We start from the raw sequence: 14,952 nt of genomic DNA, 5'->3' as shown, positions 1-14,952 counted from the left end.
TATTTGCTAGGTATTAACTATAAAAATAATAGATAATATAAACACCTTATACATACTATCATATTCTAGTAATAACGAATAAATGATTAGTGTGGGAACTTACACAAAATATAATTTTTCCGCCGAATAGGAACGAACATTTGTTATTTTTTAACGAGCTAGATCTCATGTAAGAACACTAGGAACTTATATTCGCCCCTACGTCTAACACGGAAAGTTTTGAAGCTTCATAAGTAATTTGCGCAAGTTCAGGCTTTTATTGAAGCAATCAATGTTGTAAATATTTGATATTGATTAATTAAATAAACGATGTAGCATGGTGGCCAAGCAGTGAGCAAAAGCAAACGGTCCATTACAGTCCTAATGTGCGGCGCAACCCAATTGCGCCCGATTCAGATCAGGTGAAAATCGTGCAACGTTGCCATTTATTGAGTATATTGGCGTGTAACTATAAAATCTAAAATAATATTTGATCGTTTCCCAAGCTAATCGAAACCAATATCCAAATCGATAAAGATAATAATATTTTGTCGTTAGTCGTGCTAATCGAAATTGTAAAATCCCAATCGATAAAGATTATATTATATAAAAATGCATTTATCAGTTGTATTTTATGTGTCAGTTGCATCAGTACATGAATAGTGAGTACTACTAGAATGGAATTTTATATAGGTACTACTTCAAGTAAACAAAAACTTTGTTTAGTTTTTCGTTATTTTAAATATCACGTGAGTAGAACCCTTGTTTCTGGAGATATAAGTTGGCGTTGTGTAAAAAAAACCTGTAGTGCGTATGTCAAAACCAATAGTTCAAAAACGAAGTTAACCGAAATTAAAGCCATACCCATGATCCGGAAACTGAAGAAAGTTTAAACTTACTGGACGTTCAAGGTAAGTGTAAAAGAAAAGCGTGTGAAAATTTAACTTTACGACCTAATAAAATAATACATACAGAGCTTTCCACGTGCAGCACCGCTAAGCATTCTGATATTCATAATATCAGAAAGTCTATATACCGAGAACGTCGACAAATATTACCCTCAGTTCCTAAATCACTCAACGAAGCAATTGAACAGATTTATAATTTAGTAATTTTAACAAATAAAAACGAAGAGTTTACATATGTTGATAATGTAAATAATATTATTTTGATTACATGTAAAACGAATTTAAATTTTTTATGCGTTTTCAACTACTCTGATATTTTTGGTGATGGTACTTTTACTTATAGACCATCGCATTTTTATCAATTGTATGGTATTCATAAATATGTAAATGGATTTTATATACCACTTGTTATTGCATTTTTACCATCAAAATCATTTGAATGTTATCGGGCTATGTGGAACTTTATTTGCCATGTATGTACAAATAAATTACAAAAAAATTTTACACCATTATCAATCCATTTAGATTTTGAAATCGCAGCACACAAAGCATTTCTTTTACTTTTTTTAAATTTTGATTTTACATAGGATTGTATATTTTTAAACAACGACGGCAACGTTGCATACAAAATGGGCGCATTTGGGCTATAAATCAGGGTGTTAAGTTTTTTATTTTGGGCGCAAATGTCCATAACCTTCGGGGCGCAAATGGGCTGCTCTTGGGCGCAAATGGGCAACAGCCTAATGTGACGGGGCCACAATAAAATAAAAACAAAAGTTACCTTATATATTCATAAGCGTCTCTAACAAATATTTAAATTGGCGATTGAGCTGCGATCTTTGTGCTACTGGTGGTCAAATGTTATGGAATCAGTGGTTCTACGTGTTCAACTATTTTCCCATGATTTTTAAAATGCATATTTTGGTATGCGAGATAGTTGTTCCCTCAACGTACATTATGAGTGAGCCTTTTTACTTTTATTTTTTAGGCGTGTATTCGATTATCAGTGTAAAAAGAGGTTTAAAATCACTTTAGGCGGAAATTAGTTTACGAAGAGATGACAATATATTTAAACACTAGATGCACGACGATCGCGGCTCTAATTTCGGTGACCGTACTGTAGATAAACGTGTTATACTGTTATAGTATAATTAGTAGTCCTAAATCTGCATTTTTCATACTCAGGTAATTACATAATTGTTACACATTTATTATTAGAGTCTATATCGTAATTTCATTATAAATAATTATAAAATTATAATAAAATAAATTAGTGTTGGTAAGAATCGTGTCGATTATAATATCATCCACGGCAAAGATATTGCATTATACAAACTGAGCGTTTTTGGTACATATCGAAGGAGAAACTATTGTTTCTAACCATAGGATCTCTATAACAATAGAGTCGTATAATAATAATGTATTGGGTGGTTTAGCCACGTCATGATCGTTTGTAACGTAACACCATCATGTAACGATATTTCAATATTATTTTCGTAGTACTTGCCTAGAACGAAGATCGAACAACTGCTGAACGCTTCACGTTCAGGGCAAATTTCAGCAATTTTGAGGGTGTAAACGTTGGCCACGTTGGCGTAGTAAAAATCTTTACTGTGATTTTATTCCTTGTGGTTGTGGAGCCATACTACATCGAATTTATTGGCTCCTGTCCCAACAATTAGAAATAATATACGGACGTGTAAACGATAATAATATTCAATATTATATAATAATCAGGTATGTATACAGAGGAAGTACATTGGGAGGTAAAGTCAAAATTACTAACATTGTTTACTATGAGGTAGGTATGTAAATATTACACCGAAATCAATTTAAATCGGTATTATTTTACTGCTAGGTCAAGTGGGTGTTCATATATTTACCGATGATTTGGCATTGGAGTGTCACTGCATCGCCGTCACCCGTCGGTCACCGTAGCCGATGTCAGATGGCTGGCAATTACTGGAGGCGAGTCGTTTCGGTTTTTGTTTTTAGATACGCCCACAGCTGTAATTATGCCCGAAAAGACGAAGTGAAAAATCGTTGTAAATAATATTATTACGTTTTAGGTGTGTTCAGTTAATTATTACTGTCAATCACGGTACAGAAATGCATGATGCGTTATGCACAATGTTGGTAGGTACTAACCTAAGCAATATTATTTTGTTTTAATCGTTTTATATTAATTGTAGGTATATAATGCATCAAACTAAAATAAACTATTAAATTGTTATATATATTTAATGATTGGATACAACACAAAAATTGTGTATCTAAATAATAATATCAATATAAGTAGCAAGGAGATATTGATTTATTTTGAAGTTCAGGTACTTACTTACTTACTTTAGAGTTAAGACAACCTTGCGCATGCTATAATAATCTAAATAATCTAATGATTTGTTTACAGTCGATTTTCGACAATTCAATTTTGAAAAAAAATACAAAATAAATCGGAACTAACGAATAGTTCTAGTATTTTTTCTATTAATATTAATCAAAAGCTATATATTATATTTTTGTGGCAAACAAATGATTTTTGTAGCGTTGGAGATTTCGTCGAGTACCTACGATTTCCATACTATCAAGAATGTATTGTATACCTACCTATTTTTATTGAATAGTATTTTTTTTATGAAACATTCAACGTGAAAATGCACAATACAATACGATAATGTATTTTATTATTGAGCAAGACAGCAGCTGGCAAGTATATAGGTATCTACTCTGTATCTGAATGAATATTAGTTATTTCATATTTTCAGCACGGTTTATTGAAAACTGGAGTTAGTGTAAAATAATTATTCGTTCAAGAGACACTTCTAGTTTGATATGTAAATAGTGTTTAATATTAATATGCGATATTGCACCTTTGACTGTGAGTTTGCAACTTGATTCTATAGTTCCCAACGAGTTGGTAGCTTTTCAGATATATTATTCTCCAGCATCTCCAGGGAATACTTCATAGATCTTCAACGTCGCCAATAGGTTTTTGTATTTCAGATCCAAGACGTTAGACGAACTGATAGCCTAAAGAACTAAAGTACATTTAGTATAAAAAAAAATAGTTGGTATGGTTTTACATAGAAAGTTTAATTTAAAATAAAATTAGCATAATATAATATTATGTTTGTTGCCTCATTGAATATTCCACATTTCAAAATTAATTCATACAATTAGTCGATTTGAGTGTATACTGCATTATACATATTATATCATATATGTATTATATATCGGTATAGAATTAAAAAAAAGCAAAGGTGGGCATTAACTTGTTAAAAAGTTAAAGTTAAGTTAAAAAGTTATTTTTCTTTTAACTTTTTAACTTAACTAGTTACTTTTGGATTTTCATTAACTTAACTGTTAACTTACTAAATTTCTTTCTTAATTAACGTGAAATTAACGAGTTAATTTTTCATTTTAAGAAGTAAGTTAAGTTAATTTATTTTGTTTTTAATTGTATAATATTTCACTGTCTTTCACCAGTCTATTTCGTTTTCATGTCAAAAAATATGTATCGTAAATTGTTTAAAGTTAAAAATGTATATCATTCGAATCTAACTTATATGGAAATACTGTATGAAGTATTAACACTATATCCTACAATTTAGTTTTGGGTTGGAAAAAAATTAAGTAGGCTAGCGTTGTATAAACAAATTAACTTTTTTTTAACTTAATAAAAAGTTAACAAAAAGTGTGTATTAACTTTTAACTTAACTGAGTTAACCTAGAGTTAAATTAACTCTTAACTTTTAACTTTTTGTTATTGGTGCATATTAACTTAACTTAACTGAGTTAAAAAAAATCTTTAACTTGCCAAGCCTTGAAAAAAAGTAAAAACAAAAAATTATAATACCTATATAATTACATTTTTTGTTAATTTTTAATTGCTTTATATAATATTATACATATTGCTTTTTCAAACAAGTATAAATATTTTATATTTATTAATTTATATTACATTATATACCGTCATCATATTTTTTTTTTTTTATTTATTGATCTTAAGCCCGGAAACTATGGCTATTAGGTAGCTGTTTTTTTTTGTTGTTTTTGTTGGGGTAGGAACAGTTAGTTGAAACACGTGTTTTTAGGAAACCAGAATTTCGAATTGGGCACCCGTAGGTTTTTGCCATGACCGGTCGGGGGATGGCGGCCTCACTCTCTAGAGTCTAGAGTCTAGACAGTTGCCGGCCCAGGCCCCAGAGAGAAGAGCCGCCCGTAGTTGAGATTCGAACCGGCGACGGTAAATGCCGGAACCGATGCTCTAGTCATCTCGGTCACTCCGTCCTCCCATCATAATATTATATCCTTTTAAAATAATAACATGAATCATACAGAATTTGAAGTGGCTTGAAATGGTACCCTCCCTCCCCACATTGAATGTTTTTATTTTTGAATGCGCCAAACGTTCGAGCATCGTTTGTGAAGGAATTTGCACCAGGTTCCGACGGTTGTGCATAAAAACTTCCAGCGCTGTTCCAAAAAACAAAATGGGGGCCATTGAAACGAAATACCCCCTTTTTGGAAAATTGCAATTTTAAGAGTGCCAAACGTTTAAGCAGAAATGTGCACCAGGTCCCGAAGTTTGTGCACAACAACTTTCAATGCTATCCAAAAAACAAAATGGGGGGGGGGGGGGATTGAAACAGAACAGCCTCTTTTTTTTAAATTTAAATTTGTTTTCATAATTCTGCCATGTAAACATATAGAAATAGTAGGACAGTAGATACATAATATATATTTTGATAATTGAATAGGTAATATAAAGTGTTTTAAATAATATTTTGTTAGTTAAGTAATATTTGAAAGACATACTCAGAAAAAATATAATAGAACTTGTAGTTTCTTTTATAAATAAAACTTTAGTAACATACATAGTAACAGTAAATTATTATAGTGTTCAGATAAAAAATAAATAATAATAAACATATTAAAAATCTTAGCATTGTTAAAGTAAAACAAGTTTATAACAAAATAAATATATTATGTAAAAGTATAAACATTTTTTATCAAACATTAATATTTTTTGATTTCTATATTTTTGATTTTTTTATTAAAAAAAGATTTATTTGTCAAACATGTTTTATTAATATTTTTTGATTTTTATTTCGAATTTTTTTATTTCTATTTAGGTTTGATTAATTTAATCAAGATTTATTTTATTGAATATAGATTTTTTTTATTCAATTAAGCTTTTTTTATTCAATCAAAATTTTTTTTTGTTCTACTTAGATTTTATATTAAAAATAGATTTTGTCATAAATTGTATTTCAATAAAAAAACCTGTATATAATAAAAAAAATAGGTCTCACTAACATCAAACTGGTTACATTTTTTTTTTCGATTTCTATGAATTTTTACGCTTTTTTTATAAATTATAGTTAAAAACATAGTTTATTTTTTGGATGTCACGTGATTTTTTGCTACCTAACCAATTTACCTACGATCTAACATCATTGAGGCAATAAATAATATTAGATATAATATTAAAACGAGTCTCAAAATTATTGTTTTACAATTTATTACAAAATAATAAATAAATGTTTGTACAGTTTCTTTATTCTTGGAATAATATATTTTATGGTTACCATTATAATAACTTTTATTGTGTTGAGTAAAAACTGAAAATTAGCAGTATGCATAATAATATTATTTGGCTCACAGAATATCAACAATATTCTATAAAAAGTTGGTATAAACTATTATTAGCTGTAACGAAAATATCAAACTACTTATTATTTATATTTATTTTTGATAAGCTTTTGTGAGGGCTCAGAATATAAAGGTGCTAGATTGATTTTTTTAAAAATCCACTTATTTTTAACACGCAGGTTTGATGATCAATTTCTCAATTCTCTTCTTGTTTAGAAAGTTATCCATCATTATTTGTAAGATTACACAATCTGATAAGTTGAACCCTTAACCCCCTCCCTCCAAAGTACTGCATTGTAAATAGGAATCTATTTAAATGAAAAGCCATTGCCACATTTTTTATTATTTTGAGGTTAGGAACGTTTCAGTAAAAATAAAGCTTTAATTCAGAATGAAAAAGTTCTAATTAAGTGAAAACAATTACATTAGCAGCTAAAAGGTTCTATTTAAAGATCTTTTTGATTTCTATCAGAACTTTTTTAGTTTTGTTTTTTCACATTAAGAAAAACAAAACAAATTACCAATGTTAACATATAACAACTTTGTGAATTGTTAAATAATTAAAATTTGTAACAAAAAAAGATAATACAGTTACAGTTCTCCTGAATAATATATTTTGAGATAGCATCTTTCGGTTCTGAGCCCAATATTTACTATTAATAAACGTAGAAGAATCAGGCCCCAAACTTAATACGAAAAAATTCAAAATTAATTGAAAATAATTATAAATAAATTGTAATTCACTGTTAATTTAATTTGGGAATTTGTAAATCATTAAAAAACATATAAATCAAGTTATTTTTTAATGTTAGTGTGTAACTGACAGTGTCATTCCGTACTGAAAACGGTATTTCATATATAACTCGACTGTTATAATTTTGCTAATCCACTCTAGAGCCACTATCAATTGGTGATTCATTAACATTCAATTTCACTGTTGGTCAGGAGCTGCCTCAATTGGATAAGTGTAATTTATTTTATTACCAGCACGTACTATCAGATCAAGTATAAATCTATTACTGGTTCAACTGAAAATAAGAAAATATTAAGATTATAATTAAGAAAATAATAACACAATGGTCTGCAGTGACAAAAAAAGTACAAATTACACGTATACTAGGCATATATGTATTAAAGTCAATGATAATTTAATACTGGCCATACCTATTAACAAAATAAACAAAATACTTACAGAATTTTGGTTTACATGTTTATTAGTTCAGATGCATCACTGGGGTCCCCAGGGCCACTTTTATTTACAGCTATACCTCGGAATTCATATGCACGGCCTTCAGTAAGATCCGGGACTGAGGCAATGGTTTTATTTCCGTTTACTGTCGCAGCTTTCTCCTAAGGACTAAATTCAAATAAAATTAATTTCAAATATTTATGAAGAAAACAAATGAATACTCAAACATTTTCAGTGTATATGTTAGCGTTAAAGTATTTAATGGCAATATTTCATGAAATACCTAGCTATTACATACATTAACCAAATCAATGCGATAAAACATATAATATTAAATTTAACTAGGTATTTTATGAATTTCCCGTGATTGCTCAGTTATAGTTTATATATTAGATTTCGTTAAGATAAGGCGAGATAACATCAATAATAAGTGATGGTCAAATCTAACCCAACGTTCCGATCAATTTATTATTTCGTTGTGGTAGAACATATAATATGTTTGTTTCTCAACCAGTTGTTTGCAGTACACCATAGTTATACATTTAACGCATTATACAGCTGTATTACCTACACGTGTTTTAATTTTTTTTTAATTCGAAATTATATTCAATATGGATGAAACAATGATTCTTATGAAACAACAATTTTACGAATCAATTGAAAAACGTGAGTACAAAAATAATAGTGCTATTTTATCTAGTGAAAAATATTTAAATTTGATATCTGACGTCAAAAATAAGAAAATTAAAAAAACTCAAACCCGTGATTATTGGCTTGCGAAACATTACGATTTAATAACAATAAATGGCGTTGAAACATTAATTTACCCATTTAATGAAAACAATCCTAATTTCAAAATATACGTTATGATAGACGATATGTTTGACATTTTAAACAGTGTTCATAAGTCAATTGGACACGGAGGAAGGGACCGAATGTTATTTGGACTTAATAAAAAATATAAAAATATTACCCAAGCTGATGTGAAGTTGTATTTAAATTTGTGTATTCCATGTCAACAGAAAAAAAAATCACAAAAAAAAGGTATTGTAGTCAAACCAATGGTTTTTAACGATTTTAATAGTCGCTGTCAAATTGATCTTATAGATTTTCAATCACAACCTGATAGAGATTTTAAATTTATATGTGTCTATCAAGATCATTTAACAAAATTTTGTATTTTAAAACCTTTAACTTCAAAACGAGCAGAACAAGTCGCATGTGTGTTATTAGATATTTTTTGTTTATTTGGTGCGCCCGCTTCTCTTCAATCTGACAATGGCAGGGAATTTTGTAATGAACTAATTAATTCATTGCGTGAGATGTGGCCTGATTTAAATATCGTTCACGGAAAACCACGGCATAGTCAGTCGCAGGGCAGTGTTGAACGGGCCAATCAAGATATTTAAAATATATTGACAACTTGGATGCAAGATAATAACACCAATAAATGGAGTGAAGGACTCAGATTCGTTCAATTTATGAAAAATAAAGCCTATCATTCTGGAATTAAACGAAGCCCATACAATGCGATGTTTGGAACTGACCCTAAAACTGGCCTAACGTCAAGTATATTGCCACACACTATATTACAAGAAATACCATCAACCGAAAATAGAAAACGCAAACAAACAGAAGAACGACAAAATGCAAGAGACAACTTAGAAATACAAACGAAAAAAATGAAGAATTTATCAAATGCTAAATTTCCAGAAGCAAAAGAAGGTTCAACAGTTCAACTTAAAATTCCTGATGTTGATAGAGGGAGAGGAGATCCTCGATCGGTAATTGCTGTGGTTCTCAAAATTACTGAAGACGGGTTCTATCAACTTGGATGTAAAAGTGGTATGTATAAGATTTATAAATTTTTTTTAAATTTATACATTTAAATTATACCTTAATTTTTAAAATTATAGGTATTTTAAAACAGCTATATGCACGTTCCCAATTCACTACGTGTCCCGAAAATCTTATATCATTAAGTGATATTCCTCAAGAAAAACAAATTTCTCTACGATCTGCAGCTACAGAATAATCAATTGGAAATGGACAAGGTTTTTTTAAATGTACTTGTATCACTAAATGCACCACTAATCGATGTATATACCGTAAAAATGGTGTTTTGTGCAATTCAAAATGTCACCAAAATCAATCGTGTACTAATTTATACTAACAACTATGTAGTGTGACTTCTGATCCACCATCATCTTTTGGTGGATTCTATTTTAACACACATGAATTTCTCGTTACATACTGGATGTAAAGGTCCCTCGGGTGGTTGTGGTACATCTAAAACATTTAAGCATATACATTTAATCATTGTTCTAAAATTAAAATCATACCTATAACAATTATAAAGTACCTATAGTTGTAACTTTTACTGCAATTTTGTTCATTCCATTATTGCTACCAAGTAATAAATTTTGTCGTCAGAACGCTTGGCATCAATAACTTTCAGTTTTGTCGAGTGATCTTGATTTATTATATTAATGCTCTCAGTTTTTACTAGCAAGTCTCCACTAAGAGACCATTCTTTAGTTGGAGGAGGTTCTCCAGACACTTTAACATAAAATTCAAACATGTTTCCAGCCTGAACTTTGATGTCCAAGAGAGTGTTCCTATCAATATGGTGGGGCCTCTGAAATTAATTTGTTTAATAAATACAACATATTTTAAATGTACATTATGAGAATTAAAGTATGCATCATTTTGTAATATCATGTCACTTACACTTTTTGAGTTCAGCAAGGTAATGTTGGTTCACTTGCTTCACCAGGTCCAGCTTTATTTACTGTGCGCAGCCTAAACTCATACTGAATTCCTTCTGTTATCAGGAACAACTCCACTGTTCACATCAGCAATTACTTGAGAGCCCTTAACTCACATTGGACTAAAAACATATTAAAAAAAATGGAATTGTATGTAACATTTTTTGATACATTGTTAGATATCAAAAATATACATGAATACATAATATTATTTATAAAAAAAATCTAAATAATGACAATAAGTTTTAAAATAATGAAATTCCTAGTGCTTATTATGTATATTAGTTATTATATTATTCATTGACTATCAGGGGTTTCCCATTCAAGGTAAATAAATGGCTTATCCCAATTTGTTGGATTTGGCTTTCCTGGTTTACTTGGTTCATCTGCGTACAACTTAATTTAAATATTTGTTTGTATAATTAAAACTAAAAAGGAATCTTACCAAATGGATGCATTGCTACTATGAATTTATCAGCTTCTAGATCATCTGATTCTCCTTCTTTGTTGACTGCCCTCACACGGAATTTATATTATTTACCTTCCTGTAAACCAGTTATGTTTGCTTCTGATGCGCTTGATTTACGACATGGTATCCATTGACCAATTAATGGATCAAGTTTTTCTATTTCATAATACTCTATAGGCGTGCAACCGTCATCCTATGGCTTCTTCCATTTTAATTTGCATCCATTTTTCGTCTCATCAGTTACTTCAAACGGACACCTGGCTTAGTTGGTTTTTCTAAAATATATATTAATCATAAAATGTATAGTGTATTAAAAAGAAGTAAAGATATTTAATTTTTCATTCTAAATTAATTAGTTTAATTAAAAAATTTAAAAGTGTTAAAAGTTAACTTATCAACTATACATAATGAATATTTAAATGTTTCAACGTTCGTACTGAAATAGTTTTAATGTTTATAAAGTTATAAATTGTTATGTTATATTTATTTTGTTATTTTTATTTTTTTACCTAATATAATAATATCAAAAGTGGCTGTGTCTTTTCCGACTGAGTTTATAGATTTAATTGTGTATAAACCACTATGAACCCGCAAAACCGTAATGATCATTAATTTTGTATGGTATTCCATGTTATTGATTTCCAGTGAGTTGCCTGTAGTTAGTTTCTAAACAAATTTAAATTACAATAGTAAAGTTTCTGAAAAGTTATAAATAATTTTATGAATAAAAAATATTTTACACATAATTAATTGTACATATTTGATTATTGCTTAGGTAATGCTTATATATATTAAAATCTTAATTATGACACTTAAATATATCTGAATTACTAATTATAAAATAGATAACTAATTGTACACAACTCAAAAATCTTACAGCGTCTTTAAATGACCATGTGACTGTAGGTACAGGTTCTCCACTTATGTTCACGTAAATTAAATTAATTTTGTATGTCCTACTTTCATGACCAAGCTTTATAAGTTTGTTCTCTTTTCTTGGTTAGGTCACTGAAAAATAAAATTGTTTAAGTTAAGTGTATATTGTTAAACTAACATGTAAATATATCTTACTGAATTTGGCTTTGACAATATGAGGAAGAGACTCTTCGCTAGGTTCACCAGCACGTACTCGAAATTGGTATTGTTGTCCGTTTTCTAATTTTGGAATTTTACTTTTGCAGACATTTCTCGTAACTTCAGCAGCTTTACGAATGAACTATCAAATTATCGGCTCTTCATTTCGATTATATATCCTAAAAAGTAGAACTAGGTTAGTGGCGAAGAAATATTGTTAAAAATGTTTATAACCAAGTAATAATTTTAATATTATGTTTACATTTATTAACATTCATTTCTCACATTATTTTAAATAGTATTTATATATAAATATGTATTATTCCAAAAAAACAATTCAAATACATATTATGAATACTAGTTTTAAATGTGTGGCTAAATCAAATTCTTATTAAATTATTTTTATTATTTTTATTAGCTTTATAATTTATTATACTATATAACTATAAGTATAATGTTTATTTGTATATTTAATATTATTAATATGTATTAACTATAAACATTATTTTTTAACCATTCCAAAACTGATATAACTAGCAAAAATAAATATTCCGAAAAAATACAAATAATCTTTCAAGTATTCGAATATATTGTATAAATATTCTGAATATTTTTAAAACGTATTTAAATTCTTATTCAGAATACCTTTTAACATATTTATTTGAATATGTATGAATATAAAATAAAAGTATTCTTTAAAGTTAGTGTATCTTATTCCAACAATTTTATTCTACTAACCTGTAATTGGAGCTCTGCCATCCCTAAACGGTGCATCCCATTTTAATTCTACCATATTTTTATCATAGTCAGTAACTTTCGATAATCCCAGAGGACCAGGCGTATCTGTTAAAAAAAAACAAAGATTATGATGAATAGCTACATTTTTTATATTGATTTGTATCATCCACTTTGCATGTAATCAAATGTCTAGGACATTATTTTGTGTTTAAATCAAGTATAATATGGGAATATGAATTGGGATAGTTATAAGATAATTCAAAAGAAATGAGTTATACAAATTTTGACCAATACTTAGTTATTAAGATTAGTTATGTTAACATAAGAAAAATAATTACCATAAGGATTTTTTGGAACTATCTTAGCATCAGAATCATATGGTTCGGATTCTCCTTCCTCGTTTAAGGCTTCCACTTTGAAATGATACTTTCTATTTGGTTCCAGATCGTTTATTTTGTGTTCAGTTTTTGTTGGATCAACAAAACCTGCATGCACCCATTTTCTAGTTGTGGTATCCATTTTCGCAAATAATTCCCCAGTAATTGGCAATCCACCTTCATCCTTAGGTTTATTCCAGAGTAATGTACATATTTCTTTATGTACGTCTGTGACTTCAAGTGGCCCAACTGGGGGTCCAGGTTTATCTAAGAAAATCAGAAATATGGGTTTTTGAATGTTAGTTGTAAAAATTTAGATAAAATAATTATTTCTGATGTAATAGTAATATAATCTACTTTTAGTACATACAAAAGAGTATTTTTTTTTTTGCTTGAACATCATACTATTATTAGCAAATGAGCATTTTTAACATTATTTATTCAAAACTTAACTATCTAAGTCCTAGGATAAAATAAGTAAATAATCATATGAAATATTGTAAAACTAAATTACCTAAAATAATAAACAAAACCTGAAGCATTTTTTGCTCATAAACTAGGTATAGACTTCAGTATTTTTTCTAGTATTTTCAGATAAATTTAGTTTTGTATTATAATCTTCATTTTTCATTTTCACTGAACGTCCATTTATCAATTATTTATTGCCCGAGGACCATATCATAAATTGGTAGAGGTTCACCACGTACGTCTACGTCAAACTTCACAATTTGACCCACTCATACGACCACCTTCTGTAGTTATTCACGATTGATCAGTGGTTTACTGAAATAATAATAAAGAAAAACCATTGGTTAGGTACTATAAACTGTAAAATAGTATAGTGTACAACAAAAATTGTTAACTGGGTAAACAGTTATGGTGTACCATACAATATGATATCGATGTTTACTTCAAAATATTTTTCATCCGTTGGTTTGTCTCATTTGACTTAGGCCCCACTGCTTTTAACATCTTTCACTTTCAGAAGAACTTGAGGTCTTGTTGGAGGACCTAATGTAAATGATAAAATGGTTAACACATCGTACACGGATAATATTTATCAATAATTTTGTACATACACAGAATGATCACTTCAACAGTAGCTTCGTCCTCGCCGAATTCATTTTCAGCAATAATTTTATACAAACTACGTCAATTTACGTCCCGTATCCGACAAAGAAACTTTTGTGTTGTATGGTATATTTACGATTTTAACATTGCCTTCCGATATAACCTAGTTATTTTAAATAATATGTTACAACACGTTTTATTAAAACTATTTTATTTGGAATATTATTATAAATCTATTATGTATTAGTACTGCATAGACAGTAGACACGTCTTGTTCAACGATTACCTGTACTTATCTATTATTTTTCTGAAATAAGCATCATTAGTCAAATTCTACTTGTCAACTTCTACTTGTCAACTATCTAATAAATGCAATTATTTACGAACTACAATAATCTAATTTGTATAAAAAGTAAAAACAAATATAATATGATTTTAAAGTGCGGTACTCTATGGGTGAGACATGTTTATCAGTGAGACAAGTGAAATAACTTATGGTTAATAGATAACGGTTGAAATTTGGAGGTAAGGTTTTAAATTGTTACCTCCGATAATAACAGTTCGAAACAACAACAAAAATCGGTTTTCGATAACGTGAAGTAAATTTACCATATATTTTTGTTAAAGTTTTTTATATTTTTAATTCATTTGCTTGAACGAAAAAATTATATATTCTAACTCGGTAAGTTGAAAATTAAATTCAAATCTACAACTAAATCATCAA

At 28.9% G+C, this 14,952-nt stretch overlaps 2 long non-coding RNA genes across 3 annotated transcripts; both read right to left on the bottom strand.

Moving 5' to 3' along the window:
* Positions 1–7: 7 nt before the first annotated feature.
* On the bottom strand, positions 8–5,899 carry LOC132936581 (uncharacterized). The gene is made up of 3 exons (XR_009663489.1): positions 3,758–5,899; positions 2,771–2,894; positions 8–2,553 (listed from the first exon to the last, which is right to left on the bottom strand). It is a non-coding gene; the product is annotated as an uncharacterized LOC132936581 (long non-coding RNA).
* A 54-nt stretch (positions 5,900–5,953) lies between these two features.
* LOC132936580 (uncharacterized) lies at positions 5,954–14,683 on the bottom strand. Of its 2 annotated transcripts, none has more exons than XR_009663488.1 (15): positions 14,515–14,683; positions 14,237–14,391; positions 14,043–14,168; positions 13,672–13,940; positions 13,119–13,424; positions 12,781–12,885; positions 12,040–12,221; positions 11,846–11,976; positions 11,478–11,634; positions 10,945–11,243; positions 10,462–10,621; positions 10,094–10,369; positions 9,906–10,020; positions 7,735–7,899; positions 5,954–7,570 (listed from the first exon to the last, which is right to left on the bottom strand). It is a non-coding gene; the product is annotated as an uncharacterized LOC132936580 (long non-coding RNA). The 2 variants fall into 2 exon arrangements; XR_009663487.1 differs by having other exon boundaries at positions 14,068–14,168.
* Positions 14,684–14,952: the final 269 nt, after the last annotated feature.

Source organism: Metopolophium dirhodum, chromosome 1 (genome assembly GCF_019925205.1).
Source record: "Metopolophium dirhodum isolate CAU chromosome 1, ASM1992520v1, whole genome shotgun sequence".
Classification (NCBI taxonomy): Eukaryota; Metazoa; Arthropoda; class Insecta; order Hemiptera; family Aphididae; genus Metopolophium; species Metopolophium dirhodum.
This window is presented reverse-complemented; position numbering and strand designations above follow the sequence as displayed.